Source organism: Lissotriton helveticus, chromosome 8 (genome assembly GCF_964261635.1).
Source record: "Lissotriton helveticus chromosome 8, aLisHel1.1, whole genome shotgun sequence".
Taxonomy (NCBI): domain Eukaryota; kingdom Metazoa; phylum Chordata; class Amphibia; order Caudata; family Salamandridae; genus Lissotriton; species Lissotriton helveticus.
This window is the reverse complement of record NC_136069.1, coordinates 438,208,759-438,226,723: the sequence shown is the minus strand read 5'-3', so window position 1 is coordinate 438,226,723 and position 17,965 is coordinate 438,208,759.

The following is a 17,965-nucleotide window of genomic DNA, read 5'->3' as shown; positions in this document are numbered from 1 at the left end:
AGGCTTGGTGTTCGAAGGACAGCTATTGCCATCATTGGGTCCTGCCTACAGAGCCGCAGCAGATATTCAACATCATACTCCCCCCCCCCATTTACACCGGCCCACGTTGCTGTCAACATGGTGCATCCTGGGAGTGGTAGTTCGGGCCATTTTGACGAACATCCACAGGTGTGCAGCATTGATTGGGGGAGGAGCGGACCTACACCTAATATCTTCAAGGCAGCAGGAGAAAACAGATCAGAAGGATTGCATCGGGTGTTGGGCACTGAAGAAGGCACTTTTCGCCGAAGTGCATTTGCCGCCACTTGAACTGACCACAGAGCAATAAAGTCTGCTTCACCTGTTCCCCTCTGGGTCCTGCTTCGTTCTTTTTGGGAGGAAGTTTCCGGTCATAATTTCTGTGCTTGCCAAATGCACAGTACAGGAATCCACGCCACGCTCGGGGTCTGGACCAAAACTGGCCCCACTTCACGGCACTTTGTTTTCTCCAGCTATGGATTTGTCCGGTACCCGCCTCCATTCCGAAGGGCCCCGAGCAGTTGAGGTATTGTACCTCTGTTTGGGCACTATGCTCCCCGCATTTTGGTCCCTGCTCTATGGACTCGATGGCATGGGGGCTGTGGCGTTTATAGAGGGGGCTCGAGAGCAGGCATAGTGTTCAAAGGACAGCTATTGCCCTCATTGGCTCCTGCCTACAGAGCCGCAGCAGATATTCAACTTCACACTCCCCCCATATACACCACCCCGGGTTGCTGTCAACATGGTGCATCCTGGGAGTGGTAGTTCGGGCCATTTCGACGAACATCCACAGGTGTGCAGCACTGATTGGGGGAGGAGCGGACCTACGCCTAATATCTTCAAGGCAGCAGGAGAAAACAGATCAGAAGGATTGCATCGGGTGTTGGGCACTGAAGAAGGCACTTTTCGCCGAAATGCATTTGCCGCCACTTGAACTGACCACAGAGCAATAAAGTCTGCTTTACCTGTTCCCCTCTGGGTCTTGCTTCGTTCTTTTTGGAAGGAAGTTTCCGGTCATAAATTCTGTGCTTGCCAAATGCACAGTACAGGAATCCACGCCACGCTCGGGGTCTGGACCAAAACTGGCCCCACTTCACGGCACTTTGTTTTCTCCAGCTATGGATTTGTCCGGTACCCGCCTCCATTCCGGAGGGCCCCGAGCAGTTGAGGTATTGTACCTCTGGTTGGGCACTATGCTCCCCGCATTTTGGTCCCTGCTCTATGGACTCGATGGCATGGGGGCTGTGGCGTTTATAGAGGGGACTCGAGAGCAGGCTTGGTGTTCGAAGGACAGCTATTGCCATCATTGGGTCCTGCCTACAGAGCCGCAGCAGATATTCAACTTCACACTCCCCCCATGTACACCGGCCCGGATTGCTGTCAACATGGTGCATCCTGGAAATGGTAGTTCGGGCTATTTTGACGAACATCCACAGGTGTGAAGCATTGATTGGGGGAGGAGCAGACCTACGCCTAATATCTTCAAGGCAGCAGGAGAAAACAGATCAGAAGGATTGCATCGGGTGTTGGGCACTGAAGAAGGCACTTTTCGCCGAAATGCATTTGCCGCCACTTGAACTGACCACAGAGCAATAAAGTGTGCTTTACCTGTTCCCATCTGGGTCTTGCTTCGTTCTTTTTGGAAGGAAGTTTCCGGTCATAAATTCTGTGCTTGCCAAATGCACAGTACAGGAATCCACGCCACGCTCGGGGTCTGGACCAAAACTGGCCCCACTTCACGGCACTTTGTTTTCTCCAGCTATGGATTTGTCCGGTACCCTCCTCCATTCCGGAGGGCCCCGAGCAGTTGAGGTATTGTACCTCTGGTTGGGCACTATGCTCCCCGCATTTTGGTCCCTGCTCTATGGACTCGATGGCATGGGGGCTGTGGCATTTATAGAGGGGGCTCGAGAGCAGGCTTGGTGTTCGAAGGACAGCTATTGCCAGCATTGAGTCCTGCCTACAGAGCCGCAGCAGATATTCAACTTCATACTCTCCCCATTTACACCGGCCCGGGTTGCTATCAACATGGTGCATCCTGGGAGTGGTAGTTTGGGCAATTTCGACGAACATCCACAGGTGTGCAGCATTGATTGGGGGAGGAGCGGACCTACGCCTAATATCTTCAAGGCAGCAGGAGAACACAGATCAGAAGGATTGCATCGGGTGTCACTGAAGAAGGCACTTTTCGCCGAAATGCATTTGCCGCCACTTGAACTGACCACATAGCAATAAAGTCTGCTTTACCTGTTCCCCTCTGGGTCCTGCTTCGTTCTTTTTGGGAGGAAGTTTCCGGTCATAATTTCTGTGCTTGCCAGATGCACAGTACAGTAACCCACGCCACGCTCAGGGTCTTGACCAAAACTGGCCCCGCTTCACGGCACTTTGTTTTCTCCAGCTATGGATTTGTCCGGTACCCGCCTCCATTCCGGAGGGCCCCGATCAGTTGAGGTATTGTACCTCTGGTTGGGCACTATGCGCCCCGCATTTTGGTCCCTGCTCTATGGACTTGATGTCATGGGGGCTGTGGCGTTTATAGAGGGGGCTCGAGAGCAGGCTTGGTGTTTGAAGGACAGCTATTGCCATCATTGGGTCCTGCCTACAGAGCCGCAGCAGATGTTCAACTTCATACTCCCCACATTTACACCGGCCCGGGTTGCTGTCAACATGGTGCATCCTGGGACTGGTAGTTCGGACCATTTCGACGAACATCCACAGGTGTGCAGCATTGATTCGGGGAGGAGCGGACCTACACCTAATATCTTCAAGGCAGCAGGAGAAAACAGATCAGAAGGATTGCATCGGGTGTTGGGCACTGAAGAAGGCACTTTTCGCCTAAATGCATTTGCCGCCACTATTAACTGACCACAGAGCAATACAGTCTGCTTTACCTGTTCCCCTCTGGGTCTTGCTTCGTTCTTTTTGGAAGGAAGTTTCCGGTCATAATTTCTGTGCTTGCCAAATGCACAGTACAGGAATCCACGCCACGCTCGGGGTCTGGACCAAAACTGGCCCCACTTCACGGCACTTTGTTTTCTCCAGCTATGGATTTGTCCGGTACCCTCCTCCATTCCGGAGGGCCCCGAGCAGTTGAGTTATTGTACCTCTGGTTGGGCACTATGCTCCCCGCATTTTGGTCCCTGCTCCATGGACTCGATGGCATGGGGGATGTGGTGTTTATAGAGGGGGCTCGTGAGCAGGCTTGGTGTTCGAAGGACAGCTATTGCCATCATTGGGTCCTGCCTACAGAGCCGCAGCAGATATTCAACTTCATACTCTCCCCATTTACACCGGCCCGGGTTGCTATCAACATGGTGCATCCTGGGAGTGGTAGTTCGGGCCATTTCGACGAACATCCACAGGTGTGCAGCATTGATTGGGGGAGGAGCGGACCTACGCCTAATATTTTTAAGGCAGCAGGAGAAAACAGATTAGAAGGATTGCATCGGGTGTTAGGCACTGAAGAACGCACTTTTCGCCGAAATGCATTTGCCGCCACTTGATCTGACCACAGAGCAATAAAGTCTGCTTTACCTGTTCCCCTCTGGGTCCTGCTTCGTTCTTTTTGGAGGAAGTTTCCGGTCATAATTTCTGTGCTTGCCAGATGCACAGTACAGAAACCCACGCCACGCTCAGGGTCTGGACCAATTCAGGCCCCGCTTCACGGCACTTTGTTTTCTCCAGCTATTGATTTGTCCGGTACCCGACTCCATTCCGGAGTGCCCCGAGCAGTTGAGGTATTGTACCTCTGGTTGGGCACTATGCTCCCCGCATTTTGGTCCCTGCTCTATGAACTCGATGGCATGGGGGCTGTGGCGTTTATAGAGGGGGCTCGAGAGCAGGCTTGGTGTTCAAAGGACAGCTATTGCCATCATTGGGTCCTGCCTACAGAGCCGCAGCAGATATTCAACTTCACACTCCCCCCATTTACACCGGCCCGGGTTGCTGTCAACATGGTGCATCCTGGGAGTGGTAGTTCGGGCCATTTCGACGAACATCCACAGGTGTGCAGCATTGATTGGGGGAGGAGCGGACCTACGCCTAATATCTTCAAGGCAGCAGGAGAAAACAGATCAGAAGGATTGCATCAGGTGTTGGGCACTGAAGAAGGCACTTTTCGCCGAAATGCATTTGCCGCACCTTGAACTGACCACAGAGCAATAAAGGCTGCTTTACCTGTTCCCCTCTGGGTCCTGCTTCGTTCTTTTTGGGTAGAAGTTTCCGGTCATAATTTCTGTGCTTTTCGCCGAAATGCATTTGCCGCACCTTGAACTGACCACAGAGCAATAAAGTCTGCTTTACCTGTTCCCCTCTGGTTCTTTCTTCGTTCTTTTTGGGAGGAAGTTTCCGGTCATAATTTCTGTGCTTGCCAGATGCACAGTACAGGAACCCACGCCACGCTCAGGGTCTGGACCAAAACTGGCCCCGCTTTACGGCACTTTGTTTTCTCCAGCTATGGATTTGTCCGGTACCCGCCTCCATTCCGGAGGGCCCCGATCAGTTGAGGTATTGTACCTCTGGTTGGGCACTATGCGCCCCGCATTTTGGTCCCTGCTCTATGGACTTGATGTCATGGGGGCTGTGGCGTTTATAGAGGGGGCTCGAGAGCAGGCTTGGTGTTTGAAGGACAGCTATTGCCATCATTGGGTCCTGCCTACAGAGCCGCAGCAGATATTCAACTTCACACTCCCCCCATGTACACCGGCCCGGATTGCTGTCAACATGGTGCATCCTGGAAATGGTAGTTCGGGCCATTTCGACGAACATCCACAGGTGTGAAGCATTGATTGGGGGAGGAGCAGACCTACGCCTAATATCTTCAAGGCAGCAGGAGAAAACAGATCAGAAGGATTGCATCGGGTGTTGGGCACTGAAGAAGGCACTTTTCGCCGAAATGCATTTGCCGCCACTTGAACTGACCACAGAGCAATAAAGGCTGCTTTACCTGTTCCCCTCTGGGTCCTGCTTCGTTCTTTTTGGGAAGAAGTTTCCGGTCATAATTTCTGTGCTTGCCAAATGCACAGTACAGGAATCCACGCCACGCTCAGGGTCTGGACCAAAACTGGCCCCGCTTCACGGCACTTTGTTTTCTCCAGCTATGGATTTGTCCGGTACTCGCCTCCATTCCAGAGGGCCCCGAGCAGTTGAGGTATTGTACCTCTGGTTGGGCACTATGCTCCCCGCATTTTGGTCCCTGCTCTATGGATTCGATGGCATGGGGGCTGTGGCATTTATAGAGGGGGCTCGAGAGCAGGCTTGGTGTTCAAAGGACAGCTATTGCCCTCATTGGCTCCTGTCTACAGAGCCGCAGCAGATATTCAACTTCACACTCCCCCCATTTACACCACCCCGGGTTGCTGTCAACATGGTGCATCCTGGGAGTGGTAGTTCGGGCCATTTCGATGAACATCCACAGGTGTGCAGCATTGACTGGGGGAGGAGCGGACCTACGCCTAATATCTTCAAGGCAGCAGGAGAAAACAGATCAGAAGGATTGCATCGGGTGTTGGGCACTGAAGAAGGCACTTTTCGCCGAAATGCATTTGCTGCCACTTGAACTGACCACAGAGCAATAAAGTCTGCTTTACCTGTTCCCCTCTGGGTCCTGCTTCGTTCTTTTTGCGAGGAAGTTTCCGGTCATAATTTCTGTGCTTGCCAGATGCACATTACAGGAACCCACGCCACGCTCAGGGTCTGGACCAAAACTGGCCCGCTTCATGGCACTTTGTTTTCTCCAGCTATGGTTTTGTCCGGTACCCGCCTCCATTCCGGAGGGCCCCGAGCAGTTGAGGTATTGTACCTCTGGTTGGGCACTATGCTCCCCGCATTTTGGTCCCTGCTCTATGGACTCAATGGCATGGGGGCTCTGGCTTTTATAGAGGGGGCTCGAGAGCAGGCTTGGTGTTCGAAGGACCGCTATTGCCATCATTGGGTCCTGCCTACAGAGCCGCAGCAGATATTCAACTTCATACTCCCCCATTTACACCGGCCCGGGTTGCTGTCAACATGGTGCATCCTGGGAGTGGTAGTTCGGGCCATTTCAACGAACATCCACAGGTGTGCAGCATTGATTGGGGGAGGAGCGGACCTACACCTAATATCTTCAAGGCAGCAGGAGAAAACAGATCAGAAGGATTGCATCGGGTGTTGGGCACTGAAGAAGGCACTTTTCGCCTAAATGCATTTGCCGCCACTTGAACTGACCACAGAGCAATACAGTCTGCTTTACCTGTTCCCCTCTGGGTCCTGCTTCGTTCTTTTTGGGAGGAAGTTTCCGGTCATAATTTCTGTGCTTGCCAGATGCACAGTACAGGAACCCACGCCACGCTCAGGGTCTGGACCAAAACTGGCCCCGCTTTACGGCACTTTGTTTTCTCCAGCTATGGATTTGTCCGGTACCCGCCTCCATTCCGGAGGGCCCCGATCAGTTGAGGTATTGTACCTCTGGTTGGGCACTATGCGCCCCGCATTTTGGTCCCTGCTCTATGGACTTGATGTCATGGGGGCTGTGGCGTTTATAGAGGGGGCTCGAGAGCAGGCTTGGTGTTTGAAGGACAGCTATTGCCATCATTGGGTCCTGCCTACAGAGCCGCAGCAGATATTCAACTTCATACTCCCCCCATTTACACCGGCCCGGGTTGCTGTCAACATGGTGCATCCTGGGAGTGGTAGTTCGGACCATTTCGACGAACATCCACAGGTGTGCAGCATTGATTCGGGGAGGAGCGGACCTACACCTAATATCTTCAAGGCAGCAGGAGAAAACAGATCAGAAGGATTGCATCGGGTGTTGGGCACTGAAGAAGGCACTTTTCGCCTAAATGCATTTGCCGCCACTATTAACTGACCACAGAGCAATACAGTCTGCTTTACCTGTTCCCCTCTGGGTCTTGCTTCGTTCTTTTTGGAAGGAAGTTTCCGGTCATAATTTCTGTGCTTGCCAAATGCACAGTACAGGAATCCACGCCACGCTCGGGGTCTGGACCAAAACTGGCCCCACTTCACGGCACTTTGTTTTCTCCAGCTATGGATTTGTCCGGTACCCGCCTCCATTCCGGAGGGCCCCGAGCAGTTGAGGTATTGTACCTCTGGTTGGGCACTATGCTCCCCGCATTTTGGTCCCTGCTCCATGGACTCGATGGCATGGGGGCTGTGGTGTTTATAGAGGGGGCTCGTGAGCAGGCTTGGTGTTCGAAGGACAGCTATTGCCAGCATTGAGTCCTGCCTACAGAGCCGCAGCAGATATTCAACTTCATACTCTCCCCATTTACACCGGCCCGGGTTGCTATCAACATGGTGCATCCTGGGAGTGGTAGTTCGGGACATTTCGATGAACATCCACAGGTGTGCAGCATTGATTGGGGGAGGAGCGGACCTACGCCTAATATCTTCAAGGCAGCAGGAGAAAACAGATCAGAAGGATTGCATCGGGTGTTGGGCACTGAAGAAGGCACTTTTTGCCGAAATGCATTTGCCGCACCTTGAACTGACCACAGAGCAATAAAGTCTGCTTTACCTGTTCCCCTCTGGGTCTTTCTTCGTTCTTTTTGGGAGGAAGTTTCCGGTCATAATTTCTGTGCTTGCCAGACGCACGGTACAGGAACCCACGCCACGCTCAGGGTCTGGACCAAAACTGGCCCCGCTTCACGGCACTGTTTTCTCCAGCTATGGATTTGTCCGGTACCCGCCTCCATTCCGGAGGGCCCCGAGCAGTTGAGGTATTGTACCTCTGGTTGGGCACTATGCTCCCCGCATTTTGGTCCCTGCTCTATGGACTCGATGGCATGGGGGCTGTGGCGTTTATAGAGGGGGCTCGAGAGCAGGCTTGGTGTTCGAAGGACAGCTATTGCCATCATTGGGTCCTGCCTACAGAGCCGCAGCAGATATTCAACTTCATACTCCCCCCCCCCCATTTACACCGGCCAGGTTGCTGTCAACATGGTGCATCCTGGGAGTGGTAGTTCGGGCCAATTCGACGAACATCCACAGGTGTGCAGCATTGATTGGGGGAGGAGCAGACCTACACCTAATATCTTCAAGGCAGCAGGAGAAAACAGATCAGAAGGATTGCATCGGGTGTTGGGCACTGAAGAAGGCACTTTTCGCCTAAATGCATTTGCCGCCACTTGAACTGACCACAGAGCAATACAGTCTGCTTTACCTGTTCCCCTCTGGGTCCTGCTTCGTTCTTTTTGGGAGGAAGTTTCCGGTCATAATTTCTGTGCTTGCCAGATGCACAGTACAGGAACCAACGCCACGCACAGGGTCTGGACCAAAACTGGCCCCGCTTCACGGCACTTTGTTTTCTCCAGCTATGGATTTGTCCGGTACCCGCCTCCATTCCGGAGGGCCCCGAGCAGTTGAGGTATTGTACCTCTGGTTAGGCACTATGCTCCCCGCATTTTGGTCCCTGCTCTATGGACTCTATGGCATGGGGGCTGTGGCGTTTATAGAGGGGGCTCGAGAGCAGGCTTGGTGTTCGAAGGACAGCTATTGCCATCATTGGGTCCTGCCTACAGAGCCGCAGCAGATATTCAAATTCACACTCCCCCCATTTACACCGGCCTGGGTTGCTGTCAACATGGTACTTCCTGGGAGTGGTAGTTGTGGCCATTTCGACGAACATCCACAGGTGTGCAGCATTGATTGGGGGAGGAGCAGACCTACGCCTAATATCTTAAAGGCAGCAGGAGAAAACAGATCAGAAGGATTGCATCGGGTGTTGGGCACTGAAGAAGGCACTTTTCGCCGAAATGCATTTGCCGCCACTTGAACTGACCACAGAGCAATAAAGTCTGCTTTACCTGTTCCCCTCTGGGTCCTGCTTCGTTCTTTTTGAGAAGAAGTTTCCGGTCATAATTTCTGTGCTTGCCAAATGCACAGTACAGGAATCCACGCCACGCTCAGGGTCTGGACCAAAACTGGCCCGCTTCACGGCACTTTGTTTTCTCCAGCTATGGATTTGTCCGGTACCCGCCTCCATTCCGGAGGGCCCCGAGCAGTTGAGGTATTGTACCTCTGGTTGGGCACTATGCTCCCCGCATTTTAGTCCCTGCTCTATGGACTCGATGGCATGGGGGCTCTGGCGTTTATAGAGGGTGCTCGAGAGCAGGCTTGGTGTTCAAAGGACAGCTATTGCCCTCATTGGCTCCTGCCTACAGAGCCGCAGCAGATATTCAACTTCACACTCCCCCCATTTACACCACCCGGGTTGCTGTCAACATGGTGCATCCTGGGAGTGGTAGTTCGGGCCATTTCGACGAACATCCACAGGTGTGCAGCATTGATTGGGGGTGGAGCGGACCTACGCCTAATATCTTCAAGGCAGCAGGAGAACACAGATCAGAAGGATTGCATCGGGTGTCACTGAAGAAGGCACTTTTCGCCGAAATGCATTTGCCGCCACTTGAACTGACCACAGAGCAATAAAGTCTGCTTTACCTGTTCCCCTCTGGGTCCTGCTTCGTTCTTTTTGGGAGGAAGTTTCCGGTCATAATTTCTGTGCTTGCCAGATGCACAGTACAGTAACCCACGCCACGCTCAGGGTCTGGACCAAAACTGGCCCCGCTTCACGGCACTTTGTTTTCTCCAGCTATGGATTTGTCCGGTACCCGCCTCCATTCCGGAGGGCCCCGATCAGTTGAGGTATTGTACCTCTGGTTGGGCACTATGCGCCCCGCATTTTGGTCCCTGCTCTATGGACTTGATGTCATGGGGGCTGTGGCGTTTATAGAGGGGGCTCGAGAGCAGGCTTGGTGTTTGAAGGACAGCTATTGCCATCATTGGGTCCTGCCTACAGAGCCGCAGCAGATATTCAACTTCACACTCCCCCCATGTACACCGGCCCGGATTGCTGTCAACATGGTGCATCCTGGAAATGGTAGTTCGGGCCATTTCGACGAACATCCACAGGTGTGAAGCATTGATTGGGGGAGGAGCAGACCTACGCCTAATATCTTCAAGGCAGCAGGAGAAAACAGATCAGAAGGATTGCATCGGGTGTTGGGCACTGAAGAAGGCACTTTTCGCCGAAATGCATTTGCCGCCACTTGAACTGACCACAGAGCAATAAAGGCTGCTTTACCTGTTCCCCTCTGGGTCCTGCTTCGTTCTTTTTGCGAGGAAGTTTCCGGTCATAATTTCTGTGCTTGCCAGATGCACATTACAGGAACCCACGCCACGCTCAGGGTCTGGACCAAAACTGGCCCGCTTCATGGCACTTTGTTTTCTCCAGCTATGGTTTTGTCCGGTACCCGCCTCCATTCCGGAGGGCCCCGAGCAGTTGAGGTATTGTACCTCTGGTTGGGCACTATGCTCCCCGCATTTTGGTCCCTGCTCTATGGACTCAATGGCATGGGGGCTCTGGCTTTTATAGAGGGGGCTCGAGAGCAGGCTTGGTGTTCGAAGGACCGCTATTGCCATCATTGGGTCCTGCCTACAGAGCCGCAGCAGATATTCAACTTCATACTCCCCCATTTACACCGGCCCGGGTTGCTGTCAACATGGTGCATCCTGGGAGTGGTAGTTCGGGCCATTTCAACGAACATCCACAGGTGTGCAGCATTGATTGGGGGAGGAGCGGACCTACACCTAATATCTTCAAGGCAGCAGGAGAAAACAGATCAGAAGGATTGCATCGGGTGTTGGGCACTGAAGAAGGCACTTTTCGCCTAAATGCATTTGCCGCCACTTGAACTGACCACAGAGCAATACAGTCTGCTTTACCTGTTCCCCTCTGGGTCCTGCTTCGTTCTTTTTGGGAGGAAGTTTCCGGTCATAATTTCTGTGCTTGCCAGATGCACAGTACAGGAACCCACGCCACGCTCAGGGTCTGGACCAAAACTGGCCCCGCTTTACGGCACTTTGTTTTCTCCAGCTATGGATTTGTCCGGTACCCGCCTCCATTCCGGAGGGTTCGAGCAGTTGAGGTATTGTACCTCTGGTTGGGCACTATGCTCCCCGCATTTTGGTCCCTGCTCTATGGATTCGATGGCATGGGGGCTGTGGCATTTATAGAGGGGGCTCAAGAGCAGGCTTGGTGTTCAAAGGACAGCTATTGCCCTCATTGGCTCCTGTCTACAGAGCCGCAGCAGATATTCAACTTCACACTCCCCCCATTTACACCACCCCGGGTTGCTGTCAACATGGTGCATCCTGGGAGTGGTAGTTCGGGACATTTCGACGAACATCCACAGGTGTGCAGCATTGACTGGGGGAGGAGCGGACCTACGCCTAATATCTTCAAGGCAGCAGGAGAAAACAGATCAGAAGGATTGCATCGGGTGTTGGGCACTGAAGAAGGCACTTTTCGCCGAAATGCATTTGCTGCCACTTGAACTGACCACAGAGCAATAAAGTCTGCTTTACCTGTTCCCCTCTGGGTCCTGCTTCGTTCTTTTTGGGAGGAAGTTTCCGGTCATAATTTCTGTGCTTGCCAGATGCACAGTACAGGAACCCACGCCACGCTCAGGGTCTGGACCAAAACTGGCCCCGCTTTACGGCACTTTGTTTTCTCCAGCTATGGATTTGTCCGGTACCCGCCTCCATTCCGGAGGGCCCCGATCAGTTGAGGTATTGTACCTCTGGTTGGGCACTATGCGCCCCGCATTTTGGTCCCTGCTCTATGGACTTGATGTCATGGGGGCTGTGGCGTTTATAGAGGGGGCTCGAGAGCAGGCTTGGTGTTTGAAGGACAGCTATTGCCATCATTGGGTCCTGCCTACAGAGCCGCAGCAGATATTCAACTTCACACTCCCCCCATGTACACCGGCCCGGATTGCTGTCAACATGGTGCATCCTGGAAATGGTAGTTCGGGCCATTTCGACGAACATCCACAGGTGTGAAGCATTGATTGGGGGAGGAGCAGACCTACGCCTAATATCTTCAAGGCAGCAGGAGAAAACAGATCAGAAGGATTGCATCGGGTGTTGGGCACTGAAGAAGGCACTTTTCGCCGAAATGCATTTGCCGCCACTTGAACTGACCACAGAGCAATAAAGGCTGCTTTACCTGTTCCCCTCTGGGTCCTGCTTCGTTCTTTTTGGGAAGAAGTTTCCGGTCATAATTTCTGTGCTTGCCAAATGCACAGTACAGGAATCCACGCCACGCTCAGGGTCTGGACCAAAACTGGCCCCGCTTCACGGCACTTTGTTTTCTCCAGCTATGGATTTGTCCGGTACTCGCCTCCATTCCAGAGGGCCCCGAGCAGTTGAGGTATTGTACCTCTGGTTGGGCACTATGCTCCCCGCATTTTGGTCCCTGCTCTATGGATTCGATGGCATGGGGGCTGTGGCATTTATAGAGGGGGCTCGAGAGCAGGCTTGGTGTTCAAAGGACAGCTATTGCCCTCATTGGCTCCTGTCTACAGAGCCGCAGCAGATATTCAACTTCACACTCCCCCCATTTACACCACCCCGGGTTGCTGTCAACATGGTGCATCCTGGGAGTGGTAGTTCGGGCCATTTCGATGAACATCCACAGGTGTGCAGCATTGACTGGGGGAGGAGCGGACCTACGCCTAATATCTTCAAGGCAGCAGGAGAAAACAGATCAGAAGGATTGCATCGGGTGTTGGGCACTGAAGAAGGCACTTTTCGCCGAAATGCATTTGCTGCCACTTGAACTGACCACAGAGCAATAAAGTCTGCTTTACCTGTTCCCCTCTGGGTCCTGCTTCGTTCTTTTTGCGAGGAAGTTTCCGGTCATAATTTCTGTGCTTGCCAGATGCACATTACAGGAACCCACGCCACGCTCAGGGTCTGGACCAAAACTGGCCCGCTTCATGGCACTTTGTTTTCTCCAGCTATGGTTTTGTCCGGTACCCGCCTCCATTCCGGAGGGCCCCGAGCAGTTGAGGTATTGTACCTCTGGTTGGGCACTATGCTCCCCGCATTTTGGTCCCTGCTCTATGGACTCAATGGCATGGGGGCTCTGGCTTTTATAGAGGGGGCTCGAGAGCAGGCTTGGTGTTCGAAGGACCGCTATTGCCATCATTGGGTCCTGCCTACAGAGCCGCAGCAGATATTCAACTTCATACTCCCCCATTTACACCGGCCCGGGTTGCTGTCAACATGGTGCATCCTGGGAGTGGTAGTTCGGGCCATTTCAACGAACATCCACAGGTGTGCAGCATTGATTGGGGGAGGAGCGGACCTACACCTAATATCTTCAAGGCAGCAGGAGAAAACAGATCAGAAGGATTGCATCGGGTGTTGGGCACTGAAGAAGGCACTTTTCGCCTAAATGCATTTGCCGCCACTTGAACTGACCACAGAGCAATACAGTCTGCTTTACCTGTTCCCCTCTGGGTCCTGCTTCGTTCTTTTTGGGAGGAAGTTTCCGGTCATAATTTCTGTGCTTGCCAGATGCACAGTACAGGAACCCACGCCACGCTCAGGGTCTGGACCAAAACTGGCCCCGCTTTACGGCACTTTGTTTTCTCCAGCTATGGATTTGTCCGGTACCCGCCTCCATTCCGGAGGGTTCGAGCAGTTGAGGTATTGTACCTCTGGTTGGGCACTATGCTCCCCGCATTTTGGTCCCTGCTCTATGGATTCGATGGCATGGGGGCTGTGGCATTTATAGAGGGGGCTCAAGAGCAGGCTTGGTGTTCAAAGGACAGCTATTGCCCTCATTGGCTCCTGTCTACAGAGCCGCAGCAGATATTCAACTTCACACTCCCCCCATTTACACCACCCCGGGTTGCTGTCAACATGGTGCATCCTGGGAGTGGTAGTTCGGGACATTTCGACGAACATCCACAGGTGTGCAGCATTGACTGGGGGAGGAGCGGACCTACGCCTAATATCTTCAAGGCAGCAGGAGAAAACAGATCAGAAGGATTGCATCGGGTGTTGGGCACTGAAGAAGGCACTTTTCGCCGAAATGCATTTGCTGCCACTTGAACTGACCACAGAGCAATAAAGTCTGCTTTACCTGTTCCCCTCTGGGTCCTGCTTCGTTCTTTTTGGGAGGAAGTTTCCGGTCATAATTTCTGTGCTTGCCAGATGCACAGTACAGGAACCCACGCCACGCTCAGGGTCTGGACCAAAACTGGCCCCGCTTTACGGCACTTTGTTTTCTCCAGCTATGGATTTGTCCGGTACCCGCCTCCATTCCGGAGGGCCCCGATCAGTTGAGGTATTGTACCTCTGGTTGGGCACTATGCGCCCCGCATTTTGGTCCCTGCTCTATGGACTTGATGTCATGGGGGCTGTGGCGTTTATAGAGGGGGCTCGAGAGCAGGCTTGGTGTTTGAAGGACAGCTATTGCCATCATTGGGTCCTGCCTACAGAGCCGCAGCAGATATTCAACTTCACACTCCCCCCATGTACACCGGCCCGGATTGCTGTCAACATGGTGCATCCTGGAAATGGTAGTTCGGGCCATTTCGACGAACATCCACAGGTGTGAAGCATTGATTGGGGGAGGAGCAGACCTACGCCTAATATCTTCAAGGCAGCAGGAGAAAACAGATCAGAAGGATTGCATCGGGTGTTGGGCACTGAAGAAGGCACTTTTCGCCGAAATGCATTTGCCGCCACTTGAACTGACCACAGAGCAATAAAGGCTGCTTTACCTGTTCCCCTCTGGGTCCTGCTTCGTTCTTTTTGGGAAGAAGTTTCCGGTCATAATTTCTGTGCTTGCCAAATGCACAGTACAGGAATCCACGCCACGCTCAGGGTCTGGACCAAAACTGGCCCCGCTTCACGGCACTTTGTTTTCTCCAGCTATGGATTTGTCCGGTACTCGCCTCCATTCCAGAGGGCCCCGAGCAGTTGAGGTATTGTACCTCTGGTTGGGCACTATGCTCCCCGCATTTTGGTCCCTGCTCTATGGATTCGATGGCATGGGGGCTGTGGCATTTATAGAGGGGGCTCGAGAGCAGGCTTGGTGTTCAAAGGACAGCTATTGCCCTCATTGGCTCCTGTCTACAGAGCCGCAGCAGATATTCAACTTCACACTCCCCCCATTTACACCACCCCGGGTTGCTGTCAACATGGTGCATCCTGGGAGTGGTAGTTCGGGCCATTTCGATGAACATCCACAGGTGTGCAGCATTGACTGGGGGAGGAGCGGACCTACGCCTAATATCTTCAAGGCAGCAGGAGAAAACAGATCAGAAGGATTGCATCGGGTGTTGGGCACTGAAGAAGGCACTTTTCGCCGAAATGCATTTGCTGCCACTTGAACTGACCACAGAGCAATAAAGTCTGCTTTACCTGTTCCCCTCTGGGTCCTGCTTCGTTCTTTTTGCGAGGAAGTTTCCGGTCATAATTTCTGTGCTTGCCAGATGCACATTACAGGAACCCACGCCACGCTCAGGGTCTGGACCAAAACTGGCCCGCTTCATGGCACTTTGTTTTCTCCAGCTATGGTTTTGTCCGGTACCCGCCTCCATTCCGGAGGGCCCCGAGCAGTTGAGGTATTGTACCTCTGGTTGGGCACTATGCTCCCCGCATTTTGGTCCCTGCTCTATGGACTCAATGGCATGGGGGCTCTGGCTTTTATAGAGGGGGCTCGAGAGCAGGCTTGGTGTTCGAAGGACCGCTATTGCCATCATTGGGTCCTGCCTACAGAGCCGCAGCAGATATTCAACTTCATACTCCCCCATTTACACCGGCCCGGGTTGCTGTCAACATGGTGCATCCTGGGAGTGGTAGTTCGGGCCATTTCAACGAACATCCACAGGTGTGCAGCATTGATTGGGGGAGGAGCGGACCTACACCTAATATCTTCAAGGCAGCAGGAGAAAACAGATCAGAAGGATTGCATCGGGTGTTGGGCACTGAAGAAGGCACTTTTCGCCTAAATGCATTTGCCGCCACTTGAACTGACCACAGAGCAATACAGTCTGCTTTACCTGTTCCCCTCTGGGTCCTGCTTCGTTCTTTTTGGGAGGAAGTTTCCGGTCATAATTTCTGTGCTTGCCAGATGCACAGTACAGGAACCCACGCCACGCTCAGGGTCTGGACCAAAACTGGCCCCGCTTTACGGCACTTTGTTTTCTCCAGCTATGGATTTGTCCGGTACCCGCCTCCATTCCGGAGGGTTCGAGCAGTTGAGGTATTGTACCTCTGGTTGGGCACTATGCTCCCCGCATTTTGGTCCCTGCTCTATGGATTCGATGGCATGGGGGCTGTGGCATTTATAGAGGGGGCTCGAGAGCAGGCTTGGTGTTCAAAGGACAGCTATTGCCCTCATTGGCTCCTGTCTACAGAGCCGCAGCAGATATTCAACTTCACACTCCCCCCATTTACACCACCCCGGGTTGCTGTCAACATGGTGCATCCTGGGAGTGGTAGTTCGGGACATTTCGACGAACATCCACAGGTGTGCAGCATTGACTGGGGGAGGAGCGGACCTACGCCTAATATCTTCAAGGCAGCAGGAGAAAACAGATCAGAAGGATTGCATCGGGTGTTGGGCACTGAAGAAGGCACTTTTCGCCGAAATGCATTTGCTGCCACTTGAACTGACCACAGAGCAATAAAGTCTGCTTTACCTGTTCCCCTCTGGGTCCTGCTTCGTTCTTTTTGGGAGGAAGTTTCCGGTCATAATTTCTGTGCTTGCCAGATGCACAGTACAGGAACCCACGCCACGCTCAGGGTCTGGACCAAAACTGGCCCCGCTTTACGGCACTTTGTTTTCTCCAGCTATGGATTTGTCCGGTACCCGCCTCCATTCCGGAGGGCCCCGATCAGTTGAGGTATTGTACCTCTGGTTGGGCACTATGCGCCCCGCATTTTGGTCCCTGCTCTATGGACTTGATGTCATGGGGGCTGTGGCGTTTATAGAGGGGGCTCGAGAGCAGGCTTGGTGTTTGAAGGACAGCTATTGCCATCATTGGGTCCTGCCTACAGAGCCGCAGCAGATATTCAACTTCATACTCCCCCCATTTACACCGGCCCGGGTTGCTGTCAACATGGTGCATCCTGGGAGTGGTAGTTCGGACCATTTCGACGAACATCCACAGGTGTGCAGCATTGATTCGGGGAGGAGCGGACCTACACCTAATATCTTCAAGGCAGCAGGAGAAAACAGATCAGAAGGATTGCATCGGGTGTTGGGCACTGAAGAAGGCACTTTTCGCCTAAATGCATTTGCCGCCACTATTAACTGACCACAGAGCAATACAGTCTGCTTTACCTGTTCCCCTCTGGGTCTTGCTTCGTTCTTTTTGGAAGGAAGTTTCCGGTCATAATTTCTGTGCTTGCCAAATGCACAGTACAGGAATCCACGCCACGCTTGGGGTCTGGACCAAAACTGGCCCCACTTCACGGCACTTTGTTTTCTCCAGCTATGGATTTGTCCGGTACCCGCCTCCATTCCGGAGGGCCCCGAGCAGTTGAGGTATTGTACCTCTGGTTGGGCACTATGCTCCCCGCATTTTGGTCCCTGCTCCATGGACTCGATGGCATGGGGGCTGTGGTGTTTATAGAGGGGGCTCGTGAGCAGGCTTGGTGTTCGAAGGACAGCTATTGCCAGCATTGAGTCCTGCCTACAGAGCCGCAGCAGATATTCAACTTCATACTCTCCCCATTTACACCGGCCCGGGTTGCTATCAACATGGTGCATCCTGGGAGTGGTAGTTCGGGACATTTCGATGAACATCCACAGGTGTGCAGCATTGATTGGGGGAGGAGCGGACCTACGCCTAATATCTTCAAGGCAGCAGGAGAAAACAGATCAGAAGGATTGCATCGGGTGTTGGGCACTGAAGAAGGCACTTTTCGCCTAAATGCATTTGCCGCCACTATTAACTGACCACAGAGCAATACAGTCTGCTTTACCTGTTCCCCTCTGGGTCTTGCTTCGTTCTTTTTGGAAGGAAGTTTCCGGTCATAATTTCTGTGCTTGCCAAATGCACAGTACAGGAATCCACGCCACGCTCAGGGTCTGGACCAAAACTGGCCCCGCTTCACTGCACTTTGTTTTCTCCAGCTA